The following is a 10,315-nucleotide window of genomic DNA, read 5'->3' as shown; positions in this document are numbered from 1 at the left end:
TCTTGGCTGAGCAGACGCTAGGATAATTTTATATTATATAAGTCTGCACCACATGAATGTTTACGCTATCTTTTTGATTGTTTGGAACAAAGTCTGGAGGTCGCATGATACATCTAGACAGATCAAAATAGGATTCGTGTAGACACACGGTTGCAAGCCATAAAACTTTGTGCGTTCAGCTCACACCTTACGATGAAAATCAAACGGACAAAATTTTTTTTGACGACGTGGCTTAACCAAACGAGCCGGAATGCACCGGCTCTAGAGTTAAAAGATAATAATGAAGGAGAAGAGGTAATATAATAATTCGGAACGAAAAATATGCCAGATGGCGCCTCGGCGACGGGGGTCCGTGATGCATGATGACCACAAACAAGTCAGCCAGCGGGATCCCTGCTGAGTATCGCACACGTCGTCGCCGCTCGGCTAGCTGCCAATGGAGCGTCGCGTCGGTTTCGGCAGCTGCCTTCTCCGGCGCCAAGCCACAACCGAACCGGGGCGGGTCACCCACCACCATTCAGTGTGCCGGTGCCGTACGCGTGTTCCGCCTGCGAGCCCAGACGACTATGCACGTCAGGGTATTAGTATTTCGGCTTTACCATTATGGCATTATTGTCACATGTTGTTTATGCAAGAGAATATCTTTTTATGCAAGTGTACGTACAGAAAAATATTTCAAGCATCGCAGCAACCACTATTCTCATTTTGCACCATAGCTTTTCAAAAAAAATATATAAAACTTCGCACCATTCGGTGCATGCGGGTCCGAAGGGAACAAAGATTTGGTTCGCTGTCTCCGTCTGCATCGTCAACATCGAATCGTGACTGGACCCCGGCAGCAAATACAACACGCTCTGTCTCCTCTTTTTATCGGCGGGAAAGTACACCGGTCATGTACAGAAATACTATTTTTAATTCAGCTGGGTATGGGTGGGCCGGTGGGAGCAAGGATGGATTCATATGTTTATTCGAATGCCAGATTTTTTGTCATTTTTCTTTGATATGGACAAATAAGATATAAAATTTACTATATAAATTCATAGCCTTGTATTTAACATTGATCTTGTAAAGATTCATAAAAACTAAACCTCAAATTTATCATATATATTCTCAAATAATAGATATAAAAATTCGAATACGGATCGGATACAAATTCGAATCTTTTTTCACCTTTTAATTGTAGGGAGCAAATAATACATAAAAAATATATACAAAATTTTATTCTTATGTGTAATAATATGCTTGATAATATAAAAAAAGATTAGCATAAATTTTAAACATATCTATTTTAAAATATCAAATTTGTTCTAAAAATTCGGATGTCTAGATCCATCCTTAGGTGGGAGTAGTTTGCCGCATTTTTATTCCGACAGCAACATTTTGACTGCTATTTGACTGTTCCTCGTTTGGGGCAGGCCATTGTTCGCTTTCCAAGTACACAAAGCTGACCGAAGGACGACGCACGTGCTGAGCTTGGACTGGACAGCATGAGTAGGTTATTTGTTGAATTCGAGAATTCAAACACATTTTCACTCGGAAAACCTCTCTTTTTAAAAAGGAAAACCTTCACCAAGGAAACAGAAGCTAGTGGCTAGATTCGACCATGTATTCCTACCATCCAAATCATTTGCCAACCCAAAAATTATTATAGGAAAGGGACGCTGCAGAATTATGTATTTTTTTAACGCTGGCAAATTTGGCAAATGCATTAGTTTTCTTTTACGGCTTACCTAATATAGACAGAGAAGCATGCATCAAGGCCTTAGCATGGTTATGCTTTAGAGCATCTCCAAGAGCTCTTGTATCTTGAGTGAGTTTTCTAAAAAAAGATAAAAAAAATCATCATCCAACAGAGACTCTATCTACCTCGTCTTCTATCCTTATTTTCTATCTAGGGGTACCGCTGGGCGTCTTTACCTAATGCTGAGTGCTAGCCATTCCTTTTTGGATTTTGAAGAAGCTGTTGGATTTCATCCTTTTTCGCTAGCTATTTCGTTTTACATAATAGCTATATCAAGATTTTAGCTATTCATAAATATAAAAGCTCTTGGAGATGTTCTAACGAATCTCTGAACACACATTTTATACGTTACAACTTTGCTGCAAGCTGATTACCAATAAAAAAAAGCTATCCTTTTTTATTAAAAGAATTATCCATTAGTAATCGGAGGTGTACTAGCAGATTATCAATTTCATCCCCAATACTAAAATATTTTCGGTGATTACCAAAACACACCTCCCTCTTACCCCAAATGTAGGGCAATTTTTTCTTACTAGATCCTTTGAGTAATTTGCTGAACCACTAGCTAAAAAATATAAAAAAATTATTGGTGACGGAGAGACAAAATATATAGGGTATGAGGAGTAATCTGCTAGAGATGCTCTCCTTAATTTGGGACACAACAGAATTAACGTAACCTTGATTTTTTTTTAGATTATCAACTTACTCTTGTTTGATATCCCATATCATGGCCAGATAATGAATTATTTATTTGCAAGTGCCAAACCCTGCAAGAACTCTACCCCATGTGCAAAGCATGTGGTTTTCCTCGAGCATGATTAAAGTTTGGACCTGGCACGCGTATAATTAACAAACAAAAGGGCGACCTTGCCGCCGCCATTTCTTGCGAGCATGGACCAATAACGAATCCATCAGCCGGTGTAATCTAATGAGCGAAACGACCCATCCACCGTCCATGTGCTCCAGCCCAGCTCCAGATTTATCCCCCCAATCCCATCGGAGAGGGGGCACGGCCACTGGTCCGAAGCCGCAACGAAACTCCCACTCCAACTCTCCCCCACCCTGAGCGGAGAACCGCCGCCGCGTCCTCCAAATAAACGGATCGCCGTGACCATCGCGGGGTTGGCCGCGCCCCCCATCTGAGACCGCGACGCCATTGCCATTCATTGGCGTGGTTGGGGTTGGTGGTGCCGGCCGCCGAGACGGGCGCCTCTCGGCTCGCACGTGCCGCCGGAGCCCCCCTGCACGCACGTCACGCACACGTCGCCGCTGATCAGACTGCCCGCGCGACTCGCCGCCGGCGGCCCGGACGTGGACCGAGCAAGCCGCCGGTTGATTTGGTTGGTGGCGCGCGACGGTGAAACCTCTGCCCAAAGTCACCCACCCAGCACCCACCAATGTTGCTGTCCACCATCCACGGTTTGCTTGCGCCGACGGCGCGCGCTGCACGGAAGGCTACCGATTCTCCACGTGCGCGCCGGCCGCCCGCCCGCCGCTGCGCTTCCCCGGTCACGGCAGGTTACTTCGAGCCGGGATTTCATGTCGTTGTCACGTGCGCCTCGCGAGCGCCGGGGGCGGACGTCGACACGCGTGCCGGCCGCCGGCCTCTGTCGGGTCGGGTGGATCCTCGGGGTAGCCGGGCCTGGCCCGGCCGGGGGACCCGCTCGCGCCTCTCGCACAACACACTGGTCCGTGTCGGCTCGTCCGCCCTCACAGGCCCGGCACAAATGGGTCGTCGCGCGCGCCCTGCGCGCGGAGAACGTGCCGGGGCCCACCACGGCGCGGGGGTCCTCGCCCGATCGGGAGCTTCTATATAGCGGCGCGCGACGGAGCATCTGGAAGCGAAAGGGAAGCGAGCGAGGACGCGGCGGCGCGCGACGAGGCATCTGAAGCCGAGGGGAGGACGCGAGGGACGCGGCGGTCGCGCGAGCATCTGAAGCCGAGGGCTCCGAGGACGCGGCGGCGCCCGAGGGGAGGGGACGATAGCATGAGGAAGTTTGCCTGCTCGCCGTGAGCGGCGCGCCGCGATATCGATATGGCCGTGGCGACGGCGCTGGCCGTGTTGGTGGTGGCGGCGGCCGCTAGCGCTTGCGCTGCCGGCCCGCGCGCGGGGTGGACCGGAGCGAGTTCCCTCCGGAGAGTTCCTCTTCGGCGCCGCGACGTCGGCGTACCAGGTGAGCCAGCGGCCGCTTGCCTCGGCAGCAGGCGTCTCTCTCTCTATCTCTCTCTCTCTCTCTCTCTCGCCACGCGCCTCGCCTTGGCTGAAGGCGAGGGAAGCGGTGTGGCGTCTGGTCCTGCTTGCCTGACAAGTGTTGGCCTTCTTCCGCCGCTGCTGCCAGATCGAGGGCGCGTACCTGGAGGACGGCAAGGGCCTCAACAACTGGGACGTCTTCACCCACACGCACTGTGAGTCGTCTTAACCATTCCTCCACCCACAACCTACTCGTTTTGCTTCTCTTTCTCGTCCAGAATGACATGAGCATGGCCATTACAACTTTTCAAGAGAACTGAAAACCAGAGCTTCCGTCCCCTGCTCGTGCTCGGTGACTGGCAAATGCCCATAACACACCACCCAGTTTCATCAGAGCTTGTACCAACAACCTTCATTCAGATATTATCTCCCCCTTTTTTTAAAAAAAGGAAAAAAACACATCACCCACCCATTTCTGAAGCAGAAGAGAGCTACTGGCCAGATTCGTCCTTGTGCTCCAATCATGTCAATGATTTACCTACCCTACTGCTGAATGTAGGATTCTTCGCATGACAGGGACACGTGCACAATATTATTTTTAGATGCCGCTGACATTTCCCGAGGCCGGCAAACGCATTAGTTTGCTTGCGCCTTCGCCTACAAAATATCAAGCCCCCTTTCAGCAGTTTAGAAATTTATACCTACTCTCTCTCTCTCTCTATATATATATATATATATATATGAATCACTGTACGGATAGGATCTCTATCTACTCACTGCTGATGTGGCCAGCGCCACGCTTACGGCGCACTGGGCCTTATCTTTATTTCTTTTTGAGGGAAAGCCTTAACATCAGTTATGTACATGTCTCCTTAGTTATTTGTATACCCACACAATGGTATGGTCTACGTAGCCTTCATAAGTGTGGCTAACTTTTAAATAAAAAAAACAATTAAAGCTCAGGCATCTTCCTGCCCGTGTGGAAGCTCAGAACCTTGGTAGAATCTGAAATGAGATCCTCGGTAGTAGCTACAGAGGTGATCTCAGTCACTGACGTGTAGATCCGACCCCACGTATTAGTGACCGAGTCCCTCGGCAGTAATCCCGCAAAGAGCGGGAGCTCTTTGCACTAGGTACGTCCATCTTCCTGCCCCGTGTGGACTCTTCTATCCTCCCGTTTGTATAGTGAAGTGGAAAGAAGGACAGAGAAAATATTGTTTGTTGCTTACTTTAAGAATCTTTCTGTATGAACTGGTTAGAGAAAAATTACATGTAGCAGTGCCACATAGTCTATAAAGATTGGTTTTTTGCACATTGCTGGTGTCCTTATCTTTATTTCATTTATTTGTTCGCGCCCTGATCATCTCAATCTGTCTTGGGCAAACCTATCTTGCTCATCTCATCCGTGCAACTGTATCGGTCAGATTGGCACTGCCTACCCTAAAGTTTTTGGAGCTGCTCGCAAGGGATGGGTGGCGATAATTCATTCATCCCTTGCGAAAGAAAATAGTGACAATTTGTTCGGTATTGCCCCCCTGCTTTTCTCTCAATAAGATTCTCTTACCCTTCCGCAGCTGGAGTGATCATGGACGGACGGAACGGGGACGCGGCTGACGACCACTACCATCGCTACATGGTACGGAGAGCCTCCAGATGACACAGAATCACCAAAGCAAATAAACTGACCACCGACGATGGCCGATTGGCCATTTTCAATGTGATGCGTTCTGATTCTGAACTTGTGAGCAGTGGAGACGTGGAGATCATGCAGTCGCTGGGCGTCAACGCGTACAGGTTCTCCATCTCATGGGCAAGGATTCTACCAAGTACGCCAGGGTTTAAAACTGTACATAAAATGCGTTCGATCGTACAGCTCCTGATTTTGGTGCTTGTGGCCAATGCGTTCTCGCAGGAGGCAGGCTTGGCGGCGTCCAATCCAGATGGATAGCGTTTCTACAACCGCCTGATCGATGCCCTCCTGCAGAAAGGTAGCCAGTCCCCATCCTCCCACTGCTCGCATTCACTTGAAACACTCCTGTGCTCTGATTCTCCAACGAAGAGCAAGCTCAACGTTTCAATTTTTTTTCCTGTAACGATCAGGGATACAGCCGTTCGTCACACTGCACCATTTCGACATGCCGCACGAACTGGAGGTCCGATACGTTGGCTGGCTGGGCGCCGGAATCCCGGTTACGGTTCAGCTCTGACCTCTGCTGCCTCGAATCGATCCAGTTCTTGCGATAGTTTTCAGCAGAGAACCGGCAAGTTTCAGCATCGTCAGAACTAACGGCCTTGGTGACAACTGAAATTCAGGGAGGAGTTCGAGCACTACGCGGGACGTGTTGCTTCAGGGCGTTCGGCGACCGGGTGAGGTTCTGGACGACGTTCAACGAGCCCAACCTGTTCACCAAGTTCATGTACATGCTGGGGATGTACCCGCCCAACCACTGCTCCCCGCCGTTCGGCAAGCTGCAACAGCGGCAATTCGAACCGGGAGCCCTACGCCGCGGCGCACAAACATCATAATGTCCCACGCCGCCGCCGTCCGCACCTACAAGGAGAAATACCAGGTGGAGTGTGCGACCCGGCAACCTAGTACTCTGTCAGTCGCTGTTCATCAGCAGGAGCTTTGCTAGTTGCTACTGCTTCTGTGTCTGTGACCTGCTGTTTCAGACGACTTTCAGTGGCTGGGGGGGGAAATGCTGATACATTTGCCTTAAAACATTTTTTTGATGCATGTGTGTGTTATGAAGGCAAAGCAAGGTGGCTCGATCGGAATTGTGATCGCGATGAAGTGGTATGAGCCGCTGACGAACACCACGGAGGACATTCTGGCGGCGCGACGAGCACAGTCTTTTGAGCTAGAGTGGTATGTCTTTTTTTTTGGGTATCATGTATCATGTAGTACCTACTATTATCATTTGCTAAATCGGCCAGAATCTTTCCTTCTCGTCACATTATCTCACATCCTTGTACATATATATGACCTAATTAATTGCTAAAAAAAAAGAGGGAAAGCACATACCATAGCAATGAGGATTAACAATATCTGTGTTCTAGGGCATCCAAAGCTACAAAAGTTTCACCAATCACCACTAATAATATTTGTACGAATTATTTTTCAGGTTTTTGGACCCGATATTCTTTGGTGATTATCCTACACAGATGCGAGAGATCCTAAAATCGAACCTACCAACATTCACCTCGGAAGAGAAGAAGTTACTCCAATACAAGTCTGATTCATCGGGCTAAATCATTATACAGCGATTTACACCAAGGACTGCATCCATTCCCCGTGCGATCTTCGTACCTACGAAGGGAATGCACTTGTCTCTGCTACCGGAAAGGGATGGGGTGAAGATCGGGGGAGATGTAAGAACTACTTACCATTAGGCATTAACCTTCTCATACACATTTACCTGGTTGTGTTCATATGAAAGAAAAAAGCTCACGAAAATTTCTGATTTTTGAACGTTAAAGACTGCGCTCGCCGGTTACTATGTCGTCCCGGAAGCCGTGGAGCCAGCCATCATGTATGTCAACCAGAGATACAAGGACACGCCTTTACATCACTGAGAACGGTGAGTTGCCTGAGGAGGATATCTTGGTCCAGACCTACTCCAGGCTCCCTGAAGACTGAGTGCCTCTCTGCATTTGTTTCCATGCTGAATGGTCCTGTGTTCTCAGGTTACTCGCAGTGGAGTGATATCAGCAGGGAGGAGCTGATCAATGACGTCGAGAGGTTGAACTACTGCGGGGCTACGTCACACATCTATCAAAAGCCATCAGGTGACCCTGACTGATCTACATCTATGATGCTGTTCAGTAGTAGCATTTACCACGGATGCTCTGGAAATCCACAAGCTATGATGAAATCGGCCGGATTCCTCTTGCTAACAAGAGAAGTTTCCAATTCTCTCTGGTTGTCCTGGGCGCAGGAACGGGGCGAACGTGCGGGCTACTTCGTGTGGACGCTCCTGGACAACTTCGAGTGGACGTTCGGGTACAGGGTCAGGTTCGGGCTGTACCACGTGGATTTCGACACGCAGGAGAGGACGCCTCGGATGTCCGCGAGGTGGTACAGGAGCTTCCTCACGGGATCCGCTTCCGCCGCCCTGACGGCGGACGAAGCAGCGGCAGCGCAGCAGGAACGGAGAGCAGATTCATGACGTGTCCAGCCATCGGAGCTTGCAGGATGCTTTTGACAGATCGCAGTTCAGATTGCTTTTGGTAGAGTCTGAACTCGATTGCTTGCTCCTCGTCAGAATGCCTGTGGCGGCCGTGGAGTACGTACTGGTGTCTGTAGACTGTAGTGTAGTGTAGGTGGAAATATTGCCTACTGGTATTAGTAGCTAGGAATTGTTTTTTTTTATGAAACTAGTAGCTAGGAATTGTACACGGATCGTGCTGTGCTGCGCCTGAATGATGAAAGAAAGGCTTTCGAATTACTTGTGATGGGTCATGTTCAGACGATCATAGCTATTTCAGGCGCGAGGGGGACACGCGTGTTCAGTTCATCAGTCTCTGCCCCACTGTCGTCGTGACGACCCAACCCGCGCGTTGGGCGTTGGCGTTGAGCACACTCTCCATGCCGTGACACCAAGCACGGGGAGAGATTGGCCATCGGGAGCGAGGGGGACAGGTCCCAGGTCCGCGACTGGTGAGAGGTCCCTGGCAAACGCAGTTGCATCGTCGCTTGTCAGGGCGGGGCCGTCACGTGGCACCACCACATCCACACGATGAGCCATCTGATCCGCGGGTCGGCCAGTTGCTCGTATGAGAAAAGGGGAGCTGGGAGAGAGCCGGGGAGGGAGAAGCTCGCTCGAGAGAGGGCATGGGGCGAGCTGGTCGTCTGGGTCGCGCTCCTGCTCGCCCACGAGCTCCTGCCGTGCCCTGGCGCGGCGGCGGCCGTCGGCCGCGGCCAGTTCCCTGACGACTTCCTGTTCGGGACCTCCACCTCCGCGTACCAGGTACGGGGTACGGCGTGCTGCCGAGCAGTTTTAATTTCTTCTCGACCTGTGTGCTTGCGGTCCTGCACATGCATGGAGCTTTCTCGCTGAGCAGAAACATGGCAACAAATCGGTAGGAGCACTGGCGGGCCGCGGAGCTGGCAGTTTTTCACACCTAGAGCAGCCACTTGTTTTAAAGTATTCAAAACTAATCCACATACTAATAGTTACAATACCAATGGCCGAAAAGTTTTTAAAGTTGCATGATTTAGATTATATCTCTAACAGTTAAGTCTAATGTACGACAAACTTAATAAGAAATTGAAGGACCGTAAAGAAATACCTAATACATGCTAGTACCTTCTGTTTCTAAATTACCAGCATCCACATTGCTAGCTCTCGATGCTATCATTTTAGACCGTATTATATGCTCTCTGGCTCTGCTTGTTGCTCAACTTCATCAAGAGGTTGGCTTAGTGGCTTAACAAAAAGGTTGTTCAGGTGCAGTTAGGCCATGTTTAGTTCTCAAAAAAATTTCTACAATATCCATCACATCGAATTTTTGAACATATGCATGAAGTAAAAGTAATTAAAAAATAACTCATTAAACAGTTTAACTGTAAATAACGAAACAAATCTTTTAAGTCTAGTTAATATATAATTAGACATTAATTGTCAAAATAACAACAAAAGTGCTACGGTACCAAAATCCAAAAAAATTCACGAACTAAACAAGCCCTTACTGAGGTAGGAGCATCCGAGCATGAGGGGAAAAAAGATCTTATTGTCCTGATCTCTTCATTTAGTAATCTATTATATTATTAAAGGAGTGTTAAAAAAAGTCACCACGTTCGCCGAAAGGGTCTAGAAATTCCCACATTAATTTAAAAGGAGAAGGATTTACACCGTTGATTTTATGAAAATCTAACGGTTCAATATAACTCAAGAGTCCATATTAAATACGATTAATAAATAGCTAATTTCGGATTTAAAATATTAAGGAAATTAGGACACGACAAAGAGTCCTTGCTGAATTTGATTAGTAAATAGCTAATTCGGAATTTAAAAATAAGGAAATTAGGACTTAACCAAAGATACTAAATATACAAAATTGAAATTATAAAATTATAAAATTAGCATTAGCACTCGATAAAAAATGATATTAGCCGAATAGCTAAATTAAATATTTAAAATATAAAAATTGGCATCGAGTATGACTAATAAATAGACAAATGCAAGAACTAGATAAAAAAATTATTGTTGATGTGTATAGTTATTAAGAAGCATATTAAGAAGGAAAATAGCTATAAATAGTATAGGTGAAATGCAATAATAAATACCCAAATTTGAGTTTCATGCCAATAAAGTTAACAAATACTCCAATTTAATGAAGATCTACATAGTATTTGTTTATAGAATTTACACCATTCGATT

General features: G+C 47.6%; 1 pseudogene; it reads left to right on the top strand.

Moving 5' to 3' along the window:
* Nucleotides 1–3,776: 3,776 nt before the first annotated feature.
* On the top strand, nucleotides 3,777–7,508 carry LOC120640237 (annotated as a pseudogene).
* Nucleotides 7,509–10,315: the final 2,807 nt, after the last annotated feature.

Source organism: Panicum virgatum, chromosome 7K, assembly GCF_016808335.1.
Source record: "Panicum virgatum strain AP13 chromosome 7K, P.virgatum_v5, whole genome shotgun sequence".
NCBI lineage: Eukaryota > Viridiplantae > Streptophyta > Magnoliopsida > Poales > Poaceae > Panicum > Panicum virgatum.
Note: the sequence above shows the minus strand (reverse complement) of the source record. Positions and strands in the feature narration are given on the sequence as shown.